This window comes from Lissotriton helveticus, chromosome 8, assembly GCF_964261635.1.
Source record: "Lissotriton helveticus chromosome 8, aLisHel1.1, whole genome shotgun sequence".
Classification (NCBI taxonomy): domain Eukaryota; kingdom Metazoa; phylum Chordata; class Amphibia; order Caudata; family Salamandridae; genus Lissotriton; species Lissotriton helveticus.
The window spans coordinates 1,265,137,388-1,265,157,375 of record NC_136069.1 but is presented as its reverse complement, the minus strand read 5'-3'; positions in this window follow the sequence as shown (position 1 = coordinate 1,265,157,375).

Genomic DNA, 19,988 nt, shown 5'->3' with positions numbered 1-19,988 from the left:
GCAAGCCGGGCCGAAGACGGCTGAAATGCCAGAAACCGGTCCCCGGAAGCTTGTTTCCTTCCCAGTGTAAGAATTGGCTTTTGTAGTCTGGTCTGCCCTGTTCCCATGATGCACTGGGCCAGGGACAGACTAATTTGCATACAGCCAGGTTCTGAAACTGGGATGGTGCAATGAGCTAAAAAACGGTGTTGGATCTAGCCCTGATCTCTTGACTGGGTGAGAGTATTCTGCTTAATTCAGAGACTCTGTCCATCACCACCCCTTGTTGTAAATATGGAAACAGTAACTGGCAGTTGTTGCGAATCTAACGTGCAAATTATCCATATTTTTAGCCTCTTACAAAATACTATAATCAGAATTTTGCATTATTTGGCATCCCAATTGTCACCATGAAAACCAAGTACGGGAGGTGCCATTTGCATCTTCCTTGTACAATTACTTCTCAAGTTGTAATTAGGCCCATGGGGTCTTTTTCTGTGATTATTCACACCTCGGGGTCTTGCATTCCTTGGAAGTATGATAATGTGCAGTTTTCTGATCTGGAGTATTTTTATGGTTTTGCAGCTTGTCCTTGGAAAGATTGGGGATATTTTATTTTGAATCTTTCAATGAAAGTGGTATTTGTCTCTAAAACGGTTGTCTTGTCAGGTCTGCAATACCATGAAAAATTAAACAAAGGTTTTTGTCTTATTAAGCTGTAAGCCTCATACGTGAGAGGACACCTGCGCTTCCGATTCACATTTAAGGGTAATGCATGTCTTTGGCAATTGCACGTATCAGGTGACAGATGTTGTCTCTGGCAATCAGGTATTTGTGAATAAAAACTTATAGAACGTTCCAGTACTCATGATAATTTATGAACCTCGGGGGGTGGAGGGACTTATGAGCTGCATAGTAAGCTGAATCCTACAAAAAGTTTGCAATGGAGGCAAGCAGTATAATCAAATCAAATAATGGCTCAATGCCAAGTCGCCCAATGCTCTTTCCTCAACATTAACCTCCAGTGCCAAGTGCCTGAACTTCGACATCAATCAAAGCATTCAAGTACAAAAGTCCCAAACAACTAATTCCCAAATCAGAATCCTACCCTGGAAATCCTGCAAACCATTTCTCCCAACCAACGCATTCTGCTTTACCATTCAATCTCTAGGGTTGTATTGTACTTTGTGAACCCGGGGCGCACAAAGCGGGAAACCATACCCAATGGTATTTCAGAAGGGACCTCATCCGCCTGTATATCTCCTTCTGTAATACTGATAGCTATGGTGCTACATGTAGTGCTAGGGCTTTCCCTCAGATACATGGGAGTATGGCCCCATACAAATGTGGGAATCTCGTCGCTTAGACATCCATTCTATATTATAGATGCGGACTCAGACGCAAACAGGTCATTCATTGGGGAACTCACAGTGCGCCACAAAAAGGTGGTATACTGTCTGGACATCGCCTGAAGTCAACCCTGTGGCAGAGTTAAAAAAAAGAGATCCCATGGTCCCCCCAGACATTCCCCTGTAGATGGCTGCAGTCACTCAATGCACCCGCCTGCAGGGGTTCTCACCCTTTTTAGGTCTGGCATACGCAGCACGCATGCGCTGCATAGGAGGAGACCTTTAGTAATCGATTCAGTTTTTGGCCCAAAAACGTGCACGCGTTGCATTGCTTTCAATGGCAATGCGTGCACGTTTGGCGATTCCCTTGCGGGAGCGAGCTTTGAAACCATCTGTGTGTAATTAACAGATGGTTCCTGCTCGATCCCGCAAAGGAAGCAGGCACAGGCTCCCTCCTCTCTCCACTACCCTGCTGCCAGCTCGAGGCATGCGCGCTTGTTTGTTTAGGCAAATTTTTCAGAACTTTTTAACAAACAGATTTTTTTTTTTGCATCACCTACATAGACCGTATGCACAATCATCTGCACAACATATTGTATAACCACCTCAGGGCAGGCCGTATAATTGCTTAAGAGATTTTCACAACCGTGACGGGTTGAGGTCATCGAACGGGAATATAAAGACAAGCGGAGATTGGTGGTCTGCTGTACCTTTCTCTCCACCTCTTATTCCCTTTCAGCAGGAGGAATGGATGCCACGCTCGACAACCTTATTAAAGGACACCAGGGACGAACAAGAGACTGGCTCCTTTAACTGGGGATTCCTGCCTGACGAGACTCCTCCCCTGAATGACGTCAGGATGCTCCCGCCCTTAAGGCCGGAGGTTTCCAGGAAGTGGACGCGCATCGCCACCGGAGAAGAGGAAGAGCCGGAGTTGAGAGCATTCGAGAGATAAAAAGGATTGGAGGAAGAAGACATAGGAGAACGAAGACCGGGTCCAGCTGTAGCCCCGACAGAGCCTGGAGGCCAACGACCCCACGAGCCAGGAGGAGCGTGGCTGGACCAGGTACGGGGCAAGTTCTCAGGGTGGGTGGGAAGGAGAGATCGTTCCACCAGCTAAACGGGAAGCCTCCGACCCCCACAATTCCTTGTAAATAACCCTGCACTTGCACAAACACTAGATCACCAGTCCCCGCCGGAATTGTATATATCACTCAGTGCACTAGAGTGTGGTGTTTCCTTCACTCCCCGGTCCCTGGTATTGAGTGCATAACTCAGACAAGAGTCCTGATACCTCTTTTGTTTTATTTACTTTTCGGGATACCCTCTGCTGCCACGGGGACGTCCGAACCTCTGTAACCAGACATTAGGAACCACAAGAGGGAGCCACTTCCCGACCGGAGAGGAACCAAACGCCCTCAAAAGACGGATCCCGCCGCCTTTGCAAACCAAAGACTAACCAGTAGACATAAACGTGTGTTTGGTCAAATAAATCCCTATTCAACACGACCTGGCCTACGCTCCGTTACTGCTACCCCGCCAGAACAACTTTATATATATATATGACTGCATGACACATTGCATTGTGTAGTGCCCTAGAATCTGTTAGCATTCTAGTGCTAACTCTGTATTTACACCTAACACCCACCCACCACTGATGTCACTGGTCATGTGACACAGCACCAATAAAAGAGGCCGAGCGCACGTGCTCTGGGCCAGTTGCACCGAGTAAGCAGTGTGTCCTGCGTCCCAGTGATTTCCAGCATGAGGGCCTAGGGCCTGCCCTCTTTACAATGGCGACGAGGGTAGCTGTGTCCATGCGTGCCACAGCTCTCGAAATCAACAAGGAAAAGGGGAAGAGAATGCTGCTCGCCTGAGAGCACCCCCTGCGAAGAATCGTGCCGGCCGCCGAGAGGCCCGTGGGTCGTGGGTCGAGCCCCGGCCCTAGAGAAGAAGGAGGAGGTGACCGGGAGCTCACCCCGCACCTCTCCAGCCTGCCGTGGTCTGCCCTGCCGTGGCGGTGCCCTGAAAGGACAAGCGGAGACATCGCGGTGCCCACACGCGGAAGAACAGGCCCGTCGGCCGAAGGTGAGCCCAGACTGTAAAGCACCAAAAGCGGAGCCCACCCGCTATAGTCATAAGCACTGCCCCAAAAGTGCGAGCGGCGCTGAATACTGGCCCCCGTAATTAAGACAAGACCAGCGGAGCCCACCCGCGGCCTGCATGCAATGTCCACCGCAGCGTGTGTGAAGTGCAGCGGCTGGGGAATAACCGAAGAGGAGAGCGCCCGCAGCGTGAGGCAAGCTGCCGAGCGCCCAAACAATCAAAGCGGAGCCGACCCGCATTATGGTGAAGCCCTTCTCACCCTGACACCTTTGACCAAGGCCACCCACCAAGCGCTAACACCTCTTTCAAGCCCACAGCAACCTCTCCACCCCGCGCAGCATGTGGTGCGAGGCTGCGGCAGTGAGGTGGAGAGAGAAGAACTGACGTTGGCCTGAACCCCGCATGCAGCGCAGCGCTGTGAGAACAGCGAGGCACTGCGGGGATGCGCTAAACAATTCCATACAAGAGCCCCGCCTGTGATCATCGCAGCCAGCAGGGCACCAATGAACCCCCAACGTGCTGTCAAACGAGCTGAAACAAATTAACTCAAGCGAGATACTTACCCCATCAAGGAGAACCGCTATGCAGCCTGGAAGGGTCCTGGTGCAAGAGTATGAGCAACAGCCATAAGTGCATGTGCTTTTCGACGAGACACGGAGCACGAAGCCTGCAACCAGGAGGCAGCACCTCCCACACGTCGTCCGCTGCCCCAGCACACCAGTAGAGCCAGAGTGGTTGCAGCACCACTTGCCCACACACAACCCAGCACCGGCCACAAAAGAGGAAAACGCACAACGAAGAGAAAAACTGCCGGTACCTGCCGAGGAGCTCCCCCGCCATCTAGTGGCCAAAATCCAAAATTGCACCTGCACAATAAAAGACACTGACAGCAAAGTTACATGCCACAAGGTGATCTGAGACAATAGACTGCGAGGCAAATTGGTGCCCAGAAGAGACACAGCAGCACAAGACAGATTCCCAAGCAGGAAAGACTGCCAAGCATAAAAGTGGACACACAGCAGCATAGAATTGAATGACAGCTGCGTACAGCTGAAAAACAACCAAGAGCACCTGCCAATAGAGAGGAAAAAACCTGCCTAGCAAATACACAAGGAACGTCTGACCAAGCGCAGGAACACTCCAGAATCGCAAAGAACACTGCCACACCAGTACGCCACCTAGCAAACACACAGCCAAAACTACGTGACGCACAAGCAATGCCTGGAGAGTGAGAGAGAACCACCTGCTGGCAGGTGGCTATCCCAAAGGACAAGAGAACGGGAGAAGCTCACAAGGAACACAGTCAGTGATCCTGAAGCGAAGGCAGCCACGCAAGACAAGAAAAAGCAACAACGCAGGAGCACGCCAGAAGCACAAAGAACACCCCAGGAACAGGAAGTTTCCAAAGAATCGCAACCGGCAACGCTAAGAAGAAGCAAGACCAGAAGAAGGTCAATGGAGTAGTGACGCAACCCTCCAGAAGCAAACACCCAAGAAACATCTACACCACGCCAGAAGAGAAGACAGCGATGCCTAGTGGCCATAGGCCATCGCTGCAGCAGAATGGCGAAAGTAGGAGTACCACCACACGAACCGACAATGGTTCTGGAACCCAGCAACAAGATGTGCGAAAGCGCATGACGCAAATGCGCAGCAGTGCGGACAGCACTAGCCCAAAGCAGCAAGTCACAAGAGAAGACATGAAGAGCGCACCCAGATGCGCACCAAAGCAACTCAACTGCGATGAAAAGAAAATGGTTGCGCTGACAACCCGCAGCATTGAAGATTCAACACAGAAGCAACCTGACCACTCAGCCTGGTCACCAAGCACGAAGTCGACCAGCCAGATGGTCGCACCAAGAAGCCTACCTGCCGGACATCGGCAGAAGGGACCAGCACGAGGTCCAAGAAGCTCAGCACCACAAATCCTACCTGCCAGACCTCGGCAGAAGGAACCAGCACGACGTCCAAGAAGTTCAGACAAGGCACGGTCCGAGGACCTAGACCCACGAACTTCAACCACACAAATTAACGAAAGCAACAGGAAGAAGATGTGAAGGTCGCGACGCTAACCCTGGGAAGTGAGTAACAAGAAGATAGTGTCCTAGGACTAGGACATGACCAGGAAGACACGTGCAGAGTGCGCGTGCTGCATGGGGAAGCCTGGCCAGAAAAGATGAAGAAAAGGGGAACAGGGTACGTTGCGAAAAGAGGAGAAGAGAAGAAGAAAGTTCGGAGCGGCACCCCGCCACCGAAGAAAGGAAGAAAAGAGAACTCAGAGTGACACCCAGTCACTGCAAGAAGAAAGGAGAAAGAACAGAGTGGCCACTGCCACTAAGAAGAAAAGAAGGAAGACGTAACCAGAGTGGCACGACTGTCAAGCTAAGAAGAATGAAGAAAGAACAGAGTGGCCACCGCCACTAAGAAAAGAAGAAAGGTGACAGGCACTGGAACACCGGAGTGCAATGGAGAACAAGCCTGGTAAGAGCACCGGCAGAGCAGACCAAAGACAACCACCTACGAGTCATCCATCCACATGGCGAACGCAGAAGGGAGCAAGATAGACTGTTGAAGACATCTACCTCTGGGGTTGGCGGAAGATCGAATGGCGAGAGTGCTCACACATCCAGCTGATGAACTGACCACTCCACACCGACCCGTGGCAACCCAAGAAGAGGCCTCAAGGAACTCTGGTGGCAGCAAGTCCCACACGGGAGACAGATCTACAGAAGCACGTCTACAGGACCCAAGAGGATGAAAGCCTCGAGAGCAATGAAGAGAGTCGACAACTCAACCTTCAGGTGGAACTAGGACACGACGGTGAGGCTCGTGGAGCGCCCTGCTCACGGCCCGAAGGCTATGGTAGAGCAACGCGACCAAAAACACCAGTCCAGTGGAAACCTGGCAAAGAGGTCCTCCCGGACATCTTGTGGCAGAAGAAAACCGGCGAGAGGGGCATCCTAGTGAGAGGGATGTTTGCACCTACTCTATTCACCTGCCAAGAGTCAACACTAAAGCCTGCCCGGAAACATCACAAAGCCAGAAGAGAGAACAAAACCAGAAGACTGTTGACACCCATGTCATCCAGCTATCTCTCATCACCTACAGAGTGAAGCAAAGGAAGAGCTGAGAACACCGGACAGACAGCACCGACAAATAGTGAACCCGCCGAACTGCGAACCGTGCCACCGAGAATTATTAGTCCTGAACGCAAGAACTATACTGCCTGCGGCTTGCAAGCAGCCAAAGAGACTCTTTATAAAAGCGCAAGTCCAATGTTATTTTCTGTGTTTTCCTTCCCCCACAGGTTTTGGACTTTTTCCGGTTGGTTTAATTTTTAACCAATTTGGGAAGGGATGTAGTGCCCTAGAATCTGTTAGCATTCTAGTGCTAACTCTGTATTTACACCTAACACCCACCCACCACTGATGTCACTGGTCATGTGACACAGCACCAATAAAAGAGGCCGAGCGCACGTGCTCTGGGCCAGTTGCACCGAGTAAGCAGTGTGTCCTGCGTCCCAGTGATTTCCAGCATGAGGGCCTAGGGCCTGCCCTCTTACACATTGCAGAATGCTTATAACAGCGCAATGAACATGACACACAAACTCTGTGCTTGTGTACGTCAAACTCTGTAAGAATCCCACGGAGCAGTGCCTTACACGTCGGCAAGGCGCTTCAGAGCCTTTTTAGAAGCAGTAAGTGCCAGCGAAATGCTACCGCAATAGAATTCATGTGGGGACCGACAGCATGTGTAGCAGACCGAAACCAATCACAGGAGCTAGGGACGGGTGGCTGCAGTGACCGCTACGACATACTAGCAGCTCTGCTAGGACAGATGCAGCAATTTAATATGAGGAATTCCCACTCTATAAAACAAGGGAATACCCAAGAAATGAGCTTCCTAATCCCAAAGGCGCCCGTGCCACGTATTCACAAAGTCAATAAGTTTGGATTTTGTACAATGAAAAGTTGTCTCGGGCTTCGCAACGTGCACACAGATGAGATGCCACGTTTCGTAAAGGATCACTGCAAACTCCCCGAATACACACAGCATAGGGGGCAGTAGTAACTTCCCAGCCAGAGTGTAGTGCAAGAATCCAACACACTGATGAACACAGCACGAGCAGCAGTATGCAAAGGTTCCCCAATCACAAAACAAATAAAGCTTAGAGACAGCAGGAGTGCAGGCTAGCCTCACACACATCGTGCAGCACACGCAGCTGTGCAAGCTCTCCTCACACACACAGTCCAGTGAAACTTCAGCATCAGGCAGACTCCAGCACAAAGCATGGACATGAGCTTCAGTTGCATTCACATTTGTCAGAACTGCAGCTCAGAGAAAAACCTGGCAATATATCATATTTCCAGGAGAAAGTCTGATTACTGCTGTTGTCAAAGATGGTGATAACATTTGCAAATAGAGCACGCCGAGTAAATAACCCGGGCCATCCTGTGATGGCCACTGAAACATAGGCAAACGTGGGGATTTTGATATTTGTCATGCAATGAAGCATGAGGTAAGTCGGAATTTAAGATATTTCAATTTGTTTCACGACTCACACAACCAAAGAATGCGGTAGCCGGGTGTAACAACTACTTTTGTTCTTCCCACAGATGTCAGGACAGGAAGCAAGACAAGTGAAACTTTTCCAGAAGCACTGACAGGAACGGGGGCGCAGAAACAGTGGATCCGAGTGAGGTTTACGCAACCAGCAATGGTTAAAACCTCAACTCTTTAGGAATTATTTTCCAGACTTTCAAAAGCCATAGCAACTTCCAACAAGTATTGGCATAGCCAATAGGTCTCGCCTTTGGGACCTTATAACAGTTTAGTTATCCAGCACAATATCCTTGGTGCAACAACATTAACTGTTACTTGGCTAAACACTTATAAGGTCCCAAAGGCGAGACCTATTGGCTATCCCAATGCTTGTTTAAAGGGCATGGGGTAACCACCAGCACTGTGAAACATGTAGCAGCTTTGAAGCAGACGCTCCATATTTCACTAAACACATTGCCACAAGGGCAGAACCAGTTTGAAGCTTCCGTAGGGGTAGCGCATTCTTTGTAATAGGATACACTGCCCCTTATATCACTCCTGGTCTTATCACACCTTAATGCAGCAATGCTTTCCTCCCTCTCTCCCAAACTCTACCTTACATCACCCTCACGTTCAAGGACCACTACTGCCTCTCTTTATAGGCATGTATAACATTCAGTTCACTCACCATCATTTACATGGATATTCATACCTAATAGCTTTATTTCCTGGATCAAAGAGAATTTTCTTTGGCCATACAATCAATTAATCAATCAATCATATCATTTGTAAAGCGCACTACTCACCCGTGAGGGTCTCAAGGCGCTGGGGTGGGGAATGCTGCTACTGCTCGAAAAGCCAGGTCTTGAGGAATTTTCTGAAGGCAGCAGGTCTTGGGTCTGCCATAGGTGGATGGGGAGGGTGTTCCAGGTCTTGGCGGCGAGGTGGGAGAACGATCTGCCGCCTGAGGTCACTCTTCGAGAGCGGGGGACTGTAGCGAGGGCGAGGTCGCGGAGCAGAGCTGGCGGGTGGGGGTGTAGAAGCTGAGTCGTCTGTTGAGGTACGTTGGTCCGGTGTTGTGGAGTGCCTTGTGTGCATGGGTGAGAAGCTTGAAGGTTATCCTCTTGTTGACCGGGAGCCAGTGCAGGTCTCTCACGTGGGGTGTGATGTGGCTGCGGCGAAGGATGTCGAGGATCAGGCGTGCAGAGGCGTTCTGGATGCGTTGGAGCCATCTCAGGAGTTTGGCCGAGGCTCCTGCATAGAGGGCGTTTCCATAGTCCAACCTGCTGCTGACAAGGGCCTGGGTGACTGTTCTTCTCGTTTCAGTGGGGATCCACTTGTAGATCCTACGGAGCATACGGAGGGTGTTGAAGCAGGAGGAGGAGACGGCATTGACCTGTTTAGTCATGGAGAGGGGGGAGTCGAGGATGACCCCTAGGTTGCGTGCTTGGTCGGTGGGTGTTGGAGCGGTTCCCAGTGCGGTCAGCCACCAGGAGTCGTCCCAGGCCGAAGGGTTGGATCTGAGGATGAGGACCTCCGTCTTGTCAGAGTTCAGCTTCAGTCGGCTGTTCCTCATCCATTCAGCAACGGCCTTCATTCCTTCGTCAAGGTTGGTTTTGGCGGTGTGGGCGTCCTTGGTGAGGGAGAGTATCAGCTGGGTGTCATCGGCGTAGGAGAGAATGTTGAGGTCGTGCCGATGGGCGACGTGGGCGAGCGGTGCCATGTAGATGTTAAACAGAGTTGGGCTGAGCCCTGGGGTACGCCGCAGATGATCTCGGTGGCTTCAGAGCAGAAGCGGGGAAGGCGGACGCTCTGTGTTCTGCCGGAGAGGAAAGAGGTGGTCCAGTCCAGGGCCTTCTTTTGGATCCCAGTGTTGTGGAGGCGTGTTCGTAGTGTGTGGTGACAGACCGTGTCGAAGGCGGCTGACAGGTCCAGGAGGATGAGGGCCGCCGTTTCTCCGTTGTCCAGCAGGGACTTGATGTCATCGGTGGCGGCAATGAGGGCAGTCTCGGTGCGGTGGTTGCTGCGGAACCCAGACTGGAAAGGGTCCAGGATGTTGTTCTCCTCGAGGTAGCGGGTCAGTTGTTCGTTGACGGTCTTCTCGATGACCTTTGCCGGGAATGGGAGCAGGGAGATGGGCCGGAAGTTCTTGAGGTCCTTGGGGTGCGCCTTGGGTTTCTTGAGTAAGGCGTTGATCTCGGCGTGCTTCCAGCTCTCCGGGAAGGTTGCTGTCTCGAAGGAGGTGTTGATGACTTTCCGGAGATGGGGTGCGATGGATGTGCTGGCTTTGTTGAAGATGTGGTGTGGCATGGATCTGACGGCGATCTGGAGTGGATGGTGTTCATAATCTTGATGGTGTCATCGTCGTTGATGTTGGTCCAGTAGAGCAGGCGGTTGGTGCGGATGGTGGTCGTGGGGGTGGGGGTGGGGGTCTCAATGGTTGTTGGGGCGGTTGTGGCATTGAAACTGTCGGGGATGTCTGTGATCTTGCGGTGGAAGAAGGTGGACAGCGAGTCGTACAGGTCTTGTGAGGGTGGGACGTCGGTGTTGGAGCTGGGGTTGGACAGTTCCTTCACGATGTTGAAGAGCTCTTTGCTGTTGTGCGCGTTGTTGTCTAGGCGGTCTTTGAAGGCGGCCCTTTTGGCGGATCTGATGAGGTGATGATGTCTGCGGGTGGCATTCTTGTGGGCGGCGTGGCTGTCCGATGTTCGTTCACGGAGCCAGATCTTCTCCAGCTTTCGGCAGGTTTGCTTGGAGGCCTAACATTATTCACAGCATGTATCTAATGGTCCTAAAATTCTCCAGTGCCCAAAAGTAGAGTGGTGGGCATGTCACATCATCCAGTGCATACAGTTACACAAATTTGACTAAGGGTTACTTTTCATATCTGTGCGTTCTAGGTCAAAGAAGTTTGACTTTATGTGAGTTGCTATATCTAGCAGGATAACCAAAGGGCAATACACTGTGTGTACAAATATTAGAGGTGTGAATATTGTTCAGTAAACTCAAAGATGATTATTGAAAATGGGAAAAGGTTCATGAAAACATATTGGGGCAAAATAGTTTATAGTTCCACAATGGGGTAGATAAAAAAAACTAAAATATTACAGACAGTGAGTGAATGTCTTTAGATGAATTAAGGTGTATGTAGCTTTAGAAAGTCAAGACATGCAATTTGAATCCTGGTGACAACCCAATAGAAGATTCATTTGAGGCAAATTAGAATCCATATGTTGTTTGTACACAGTTATGATGACCTAGGTAGTTTTCTAATTGGATTAACACTGTAGAAACTCTAGCTTGAAGAAGCGTAAGTATTTGGCTGAAGGAGTTGAAGTGTCTGGAGTTCCTGCCAGCTGATTTTCTGTTGTCTTGCCTATCAAGGCAATATCTAAGCCAACTTCCGGCAAAACACCTACATCAGCTGGACTTCACACTTTCTGATGTGAAGCCAGTGGTTTTAAGTTGCTAAGGTGGCTGATGTGTTCTGGGTGGAGAAATTTAGACTGCGCAACAAGCCTTTTTGAAGTTGTACCTCAATGTTGCCTCCAGCCTGGTGTTTTGCACACACTTCTGTCTTTCAGTTCTTGTATGAAGATTCAAATGAGTGAAGAAGGTTTTACTGGGATCCACTTTTGCTGTCAGGTCCATTAAACGCAATCCCTTTCTGCAGGATATTTGTAGACAGCTTATTCAAGCAGGCCTCTACAAAGTTCAGTATTGCCAGCAGAAGCGTCCAAACTGCCTGTAGAGCAAGTCCTGAAACATAGAAAGGTGGCAGAAAGTTCTACTGCAATCTATTTTATCAGTAGTCAAAACTGGATATCAAGAAATCTGGTCCTCAAAATAGTAGGCTACAATTGATGAATGTCACTAAACCAATTTCACAAACATTTTCGCATTTCCTAAGCTCGCTTTCGCTTTAAGTTCTTTTTGGTCAAGCAGTGGCAAAATTGTCCCAGTGTCCTTAGGGAGCCGAAATCCATGATCAGGGATCGTTGTGACTGACTAGCTCTGCCTCCCTACTAACTGGATCAGCCTAGTGTATTTGAAACTGAATTTAAAACGTTTTGCCAACACCATTTTGGGATATGTGGTGGACATTGGGAGCTATGTTATCTGCTAATATCTTTAATGGGCTATGTGATATCGGGTCCATTCAGTTGCAAATGCACAGAGGAGAGCATGCAGGTTCAATTATCTGCCCTTCCACTGTGTATGTTCAATTTGAAGCTGTGGGCAGCAGATGACTTTCAGTACCACCAGCTGGTAGCGTGATGTGAAATAATGCGAACAAGTCTTGACCCTCATGGGAACAGTCCAGCCCGATCTGCCAAGCCAGGTTTTCCCTGGACCAGAAACATCCATTCTGGGAACGGTTTTGGGTTAACACCCCTCATAAGCCAGACTAGCTTAAATCCAGTGGCAAAGAGAGCAAGGGACCCACGTCTGGGAAACCCTGCCAAATTTTGGCAAACAAAGCAAACACAAGGAGATAATTGACGGAGCGCTGAAACTTTTCAGACACTCACCCCCAGTCACAGATCTGGGTAGAATCCATCATCGTTCTTTAGCTCACTTCGTCACCCCAGTTCAGACACAGCCATATGCAAATATGTGAGGTGAAATAATGCATTCCAGCTGGGAGAGTCAATAGGAAATTTCTAAACCGTAACAAACCTAAAACAGTAGCTCAAAACATGTTTAGAAATTTGAGTAGTTAGGAAAATTAAATGTATTATATAATTAGGGGGTTATTACGTTACCCTATGTGAGAGCCAATTTAATAGTGATGTTAAAATTGATTGAACAAGAGACATGGGCTCTGCAGCAACGTTTTTAGATTGTCATTAGAGCCTTTAATGATCGCTGACAATGGTGAAAAAGCAGGGATAATGTATTCTGCTTTACTACATTCAGAAATGACCCATTATTAGCAGAACGAGAGTTATGCGTAATAATACCTGTGGCACCGAATGAGTGAATTGTTAATATTTTGAATTGATGACTCTCAGTAAAAGACCAGTGCCCAACTACAATAAAAATAATGCTAGAAGAGTAATAATTGGACTTTGGGGGGAAAAAAGGAATATCAGCTTTACAAAGCACAAGAGACTGGGGTCTTTTCAACAGCACCCCGCAGACCACCAATATCGGACGTACAAATAAATGTTATAGTGCGAAAGGATTGTGGATGCCTCGCTGTTTTAGAAATTGATATTGTTTCTGTGACATATTTTATCAGGATTTTTTTTGTATTTCTTTTAACTATAGCACAGTGACCTCAGGGGACTTTAGAATATGAAGTGTATGAATAGCAATAGGGTCTCAGTCCTGAAATTGACTGTGCTGCCATTCAGATTTCCTGCAGAAATTGCCTGTATGGGAGATATTATGCCATCAAATATTATTCCAAAAAGTTGATGCATCCTCAATAGACGAAAGAAAGTCCAAGAGCTCAGATGGAGGGCCGAGGCAGTCTTAGGTTTCTGACTGGCAGGACCAAGCCTACGTAGGCAAGGTTGGATTGAGATAAAAAATCGGCCCGGCACACTAAAAAAAGTGGCCCATATTTGCATATTGCCTTTCTGCAAAGCACTGCTTCGGCAAAGTTTTATAAAAAAAGAAGGGGGACCTCTGACAGAGGCATGTTGTCTAAACTTTACTTAGATTTTTTTTTAAATGCACGGATTAGTTCACACTGGTGAAACACACCTGAATACAAGTGAGGCCACTTCTGCTCCGGCCCCCTCCCCAGCACAATATGCATACGTTAATGGGCCAGCCCAGCGAGAGAAAGGGACTGACACCTCTACCCCTTGATAAAAGGGAGGTAATGGACACCCATCTGCCATGAGAAAGTCCACTCAGGCACTCGCTGGCAGCATCCGAACAGAGACACCGCCCAAATCGCCCGACCCATGCTGCCCAAAAAAGCAGCCCACAGCTTGAACTCAGATACCGGCCCTTCGGCCATTCCCCGAGTGCCCGCCTTACCAATCCGACCCTGTATGTAGGTGTCATGAGATGGGGAGGATCAGAAAAAAACAAGGGGATAAGATGAGAGGTGAAGTAGAATCTGTAAATAGGTGTGGCATTGATCATCGGTTTATAGGAGCTCTTTTTTTTGTTTGAATATCTTTTATTAGTTATTTTGTTAAGTTACTTTCAATTCGTACACATGTGAAACGGTGACATAATTGTGGCACAGCATCATCAGTACATATCTTGCCAATCATTGAGACACAATATTGGTAACAGGTAAAAGATGACATAATAAGAGCAAAGCAATGTTATGTTTACATCATGACTAGGCCATTAGTTCCTATCGTGCACTGAACAGATGTTAAAACGCAAAATCGGTTTATAGGAGCTCTTCTTTTATACTTGGTAAGATGGTTTCATTCCCACTTCAATGGCTGACGCCAGATGGAACGTCACAGGACTCCAGAAGAGCCAATAACCCATATTTGGGGAACTTCCTCTCAGATGAAAACAGTCTTTTTGGAAATGCCAAAAAGACCACCTGAATACGCAGTCAGGGAACTTACGGTATGGATGATACATCTCCCATAGGAACCACCCTTAACCAAGACACAGCGAACGATCAAGAAATCCATAAAGAGCAACGCTGGGGTCAATGAAGGTGAGCTGTCTTGTTCATTTGTATGACCAATGGTCACTACATGCTGCACCTGGTAGGAACTGCGTGGTCAAAACAGTGCAATAAAGGGAAATATTGCTTGAACACGTTATTCCCCGCCCACAGTGAAATCTTGGTTTTGGGTGCAAAAATGATCTAAACATGTGCATATATGCTGCTTCATTTGGAATCGGAGAGATAGTGCTTTAGCTGCATTTTATAAGCAATTCATATACTTAGAAATGCCCTGGTTCAATTCAACAGCTTTAACGGTATGATTTTATGAACCTATGAATTCAGTGTTGCATCACAAAGGTTTCTGATGCAGTATTCTCAAGGTGCCCAATGAAATTAAATGAAAATGAAATTTGAAAAGTGCGACTAATACCTAGAGGCATCTAGGCACTGGTCTAAAAGAGTTGAAGGCAATGAGATTTATTGATTAAACAGCTACCTTTTCAGTGCTTTCCTGAAAGGTAATAGATCAGTTTTGCTTTTCAATTGCCTGGGGAGAGAATTCCATAGCTTGGTAGTACCCACAAGAAAGCATCTGCCGTCCCAGCTGGCTTTCCTGTATTTAGGCACTATGTGCCCGATTCACAGAACTAACTTAAGACAAAATCCTAAACTTACTACTTTTGGTATTCACAGAAGGCATTTAGTAGTAGTAAAGTTAGGATTTTGTCTTAAGTTTGACTGAAGACAGACTTAAGACAGACTTAAGTAAGGATTTTGTCTTAAGTCTGTCTTAAGTCTGTTTTAAGTTTGTCTTAAGGCAAACTTCAGACAAAATCCTAACTTTACTACTTCTAAATGCCTTCTGTGAATACCAAAATTAGTAAGTTTCGGATTTTGTCTTAAGTTAGTTCTGTGAATCGTCCCCTGTGAGATTATATTCTAATGCAGACCGAAGTGGTCTTGAAGGAATGAACCATTGAAAACTATTCTTAAGAAATGCAGGACCAATAACATGGAGAGATTTAAAAGCAATGCACAAAGCTTTAAAATCAATATGCTTCTTGACTGGGAGCCAGGGTATGTGGCTAAGTGCAGAAGAAACAGATTTATTTTTTAGGATGCCTAGTAAAACATGTGATGTCGCGGTCTGGACAATCTGGATCTTGTCATGCATTTTTTCCTGATGTTGACAAATAAAGCGTTACAATAGTCAACCTTTCAAAGTACCAGGGCTGAGGTTCAGTTTTTTAAAGATCTGGGGGGATGAAAGGAAAGTTCTTCCTAAGAAGTTTTAGTGTGAAGAAAGAGGCCGAGGTGAGGGTATTAACATGTCCCTCGTAAGATAATTTGCTGTCAAAAACTTCTCCAAGATTCCAGCCGCGGCAGGTAGTGGGAGTACCTGACGGGCGGTGACGTGGGGAGGGGGAGGGGCAGGGTGGGGTGTAGTAATGTATGGATTACGGACCTTAACAGGTAAGTAAACATATAAATAAATAAAATGAATTTCGTTGTGTGCACTGCATCACCAAATGCGATGCAATCCGCGCAACGAAATTCGTTTTATTTATTTATATGTTTACTTACTTGTTAAGGTCCGTAATCCATACATTACTACCCCCCACAATGTCCCTCCCCCGCCCCACGTCACCGCCCGGCAGGTACTCCCACTACCGGCCGCGCCTGCAAGATTCTTTGCTTTGTCAACCGGTGTAGGTAAGGAACACATTTCTGTGGCCACCAAGCTGGGGACCAGAAGGTGGTGTTTTTCCCAAAGAGAAAGACCTCAGTCTTGCTGGAATTATATTTTCAGACAATTTGAAGCTATCCAGTTTCCGGCCTGAAGCAGAGAGTCAAGAAAGTGTGTGGCAGTTTCAGAGGCATTGCTGGCCACTGATATAACAATTTGGGTGTCATTGGCATAGAATACTTCCAAGAACGCAAAGATTTTGATCAGTGTAGCCAGTGGGGCAATGTAAATGTTTTTTTTAAGTAGGGCTCAGTGAAGAGCCCTGAGGAACACCACATGGTAGTGGGAAAATAGGAGAATGGAGCTCTTCCAGGGCCACAAGTTCTCAGTCAGCAAGAAAGGATGTAAGCAAGGATAGAGCTGGTCCCTTTATCCAAATAGAGGTGAGATGGTCTAAGAGGATGCTGGGGTTGACCTTGTCGAACGCTGCAAAAAAGGTCTAACAAAACCAGCGAAGCGCTGTCTACCACAACAACGGTTTGTTTGACCTGTTCCGAAGCTGCGATCAGGCAAGTTCGGTACTTTTGGTGACTTTTAAAGCCAAGATGAGTAGAGGCAAGCAATCCATGCATTGCAATGAAGGCCGTGATTTCTGCGTTCATGGCCCTTTCAATGATTTTGGCCGGGATAGGGAGACTAGAAATCGGTCAGTAGTTATCAAGGTAAGGGTTTTTCACAAGTGGAAGTACTGATGTCAGTTTCCATTTAGTGGGAAGAATGCCTGAACTGAACATTTAATTAGAGATGACCAAAAGTTATTCTTCAATTAAGTCCGGTGCTAAAAGTGCCACTTTGGGAGGACAAGAATCAAACGTTGAGACCGACTGAGTTTGGGGCATCAGATTCATGACTTTTGCTGCAGTGAAAGACGAGAAAAATGATAAGGAGGGAGCAAGTGGAGTATCACAAGTGTGAAGGAAGAAGTTAAAGGACTAGGGCTGGATTTGTTAGATGAGGCTCCAGCAGAACGAGGCTGTTCAACAGGTTGGTTCTGTGAAAGTTGCTATAAACTGCCATTAACTTGTCTTGACAAAAACTTACTATTGAGTCACAGAAATCATGCCTCCCATTTGAATTTTTATTTTCAGGCCATTTGGCGAGACTTTTTACTGTGGTGAATAGTTCTTTCCTTGAGTTTTTTGAAGCTTCAATATTGTTTATGCAGAAGCGAGACTTCTGAGTTAGAATGAGCTTCTTGTAGATTACTAAGGATTGTTTGGACATCTCATTGTCATTGGGGTCTCAATGGAGCCTCCATTTCCTTTTTAACCTGCGGCAGGACTGTTTCTGTAGTCTGATATTCTTTGTGAACCAGGGTTCTGAAGGCCTGGTTCTAGATTCTTTTTCTCGTTTCTAGCCAGTGCTATATAATCCACGACAGTCCACCCACCAGACCAGATACTATCAACCTTTGGAACAATGAAATCTATATGCACAATTGGCCCGCTTCACAAAGGGCCTCCGCATTTGTGTCAGAGACACTGCAGTAATTTATTTATTCGTTTAAAATGTTTTATATAGCGCAAACATGACCCTAGAGGGTATCAGAGTACTTTACAGACGAGTTGCGGAACACATAAGGTAGACAATTGTGGGAGAAAAGCAACAATATATACAAGTAACAACAGGTACGTAGTGACATAATGGAGGCAGGTATTAGGACCCTACAGTTGCCCAGTAACAAAATTAAGCAGCGGTGCATGCAAGGAAGACAGAGAACATATGAGAAGAATAAAACAAGAAGAGTCATTGCGAGACTAGATGAGGAGGAGCATGCCTTGGGCTAGGAGGAGCCACAAGAGCAGTCTGAAAGACAGAACCTCTAACTCAACGACATGCTCATCAGTAAAGCTTTCACTTCCATTTTGAAGGAAAACGTTGATGGAATAAGTCTAGTTTCCGGAGGAAGGGAGTTCCAGATTTTCGGGGCAATATCTGAGAATGATCGATGCTACGTTTTCATTTTTTTTAATTCCTTAGGTTTGAGCAGCAAGGTACTGGAGCTCCTTGAGGAACTGGCACCACACAACAGTTCTAACTTATTTACAAGGTACAATGGAGTGTTGAAGTTCAGTGCTTTATGTGTCATACATGCCAGTTTTAGTTGAATCCTTATGGGGAAGATGTGTAGCGTGGGTTGCCAGCACCCAGGGCAAGAAAAGTATTCCGCCCCTAACCCATGGACCGTTTGCACTTCCTTTAAAAGAAAATTAATTGTAGTCCGAAATATTTTTCTTTTAAAATTTTGCACCCTCTAAGAATTTTGCATCCGGGGCAACCGCCGCAGTGACCCCACTCTACGCCATTGGTCATGGGGAGTCTCCACACTTGGGGAAGAATCTCTGGATTGAGAATTCTCATTGCGGAGATTCCGCCCCCAAGTGAGGTGACTTCATCACAACTGTGGGGCCTCCGCCACGAGACCGGAGGCCCTTTGTGAATCAGGCCCTATGCTGTTGTCTGAGTTCAGCATAGAGCAATGTATGATTCTGCAAACTGTGGTTCTAACTGTGTTGTTAACAAAAAGAATCGAGAAAAAATAGGGCAATGTGCTTGAAGAACAGCCTGTTCGAGACTGGTCAGGACTAGGGCCAGAAATGCTGCCCTTTTTCTCATTTAACAATACCCAGCCCACACCATCCACAACCACAAACAGAGCAACCCACTCACACCAAATATACACCAGGCACAACACTATGCGCAGATTAATGTACCAGCATGCACCACCAACCCAACCAAACCACATCTACACACCCTACTATCCCAACTACCACACATATCCACCATCACCCACAAACAGTACACAACTCTATCCTATACCACTAACCAATACACTTATCACTAACACAACGCCAATCAACACCATACATAACTACATCCCACTCAGACACACTCTCCCTGCTGTAATTACACCTAACAGTCCACCTTTTATCACTAACAAACATATAATGATCCTTCCATCAGTTGTCCAACAAACAACTTCTTCTCCCTTCTACCATAATAACACTAACACACAACACACACACTGCACACCACCACAGTTTGAACTCTTGAAACAAACCAGTCTAAGATAAACACTCTCACCTCTACTTCATTCCCTCCTACACACAATATACACTCCACTCATAAACACATCACCACCCCCTCTAAGTCACAACCTCCTCTCACAAACAATACTACACAACCAAATCAGGTGCATGAAACATATACATCAGCACCCCTTTTCACCACACCTCAAAAGCAAAATATATCACACACACCAGCACCACAAGATCTTCAGAGCGCAACACCTCATAATTCTTACCATCACAAAATACATACATATACCCACCTTTCAAAGCACACAAAGGAACAAACTCCAATGCCAAGCTTTCACTCTTCCACCACACCTAACACAGATACAGCAATACAGCACCTCTCTTCTAACCGCCTCTCATTCATTGGACAATTTAGAACATTACGACATGACCCACATGCTGCACCACCTCCCCTGACTCATACACCTTCTGCCTTTAACACATGCAAAAATATAAGCAACATGCCACACCTCACAACTTTGCTTCCCCAAGTCTACCTCACAACAATGTTATACCACAAAAGCAACACAGCACTCCAACTCATTCTCAAACAACATCTCCAACACATACACATGCAGACCCATCAA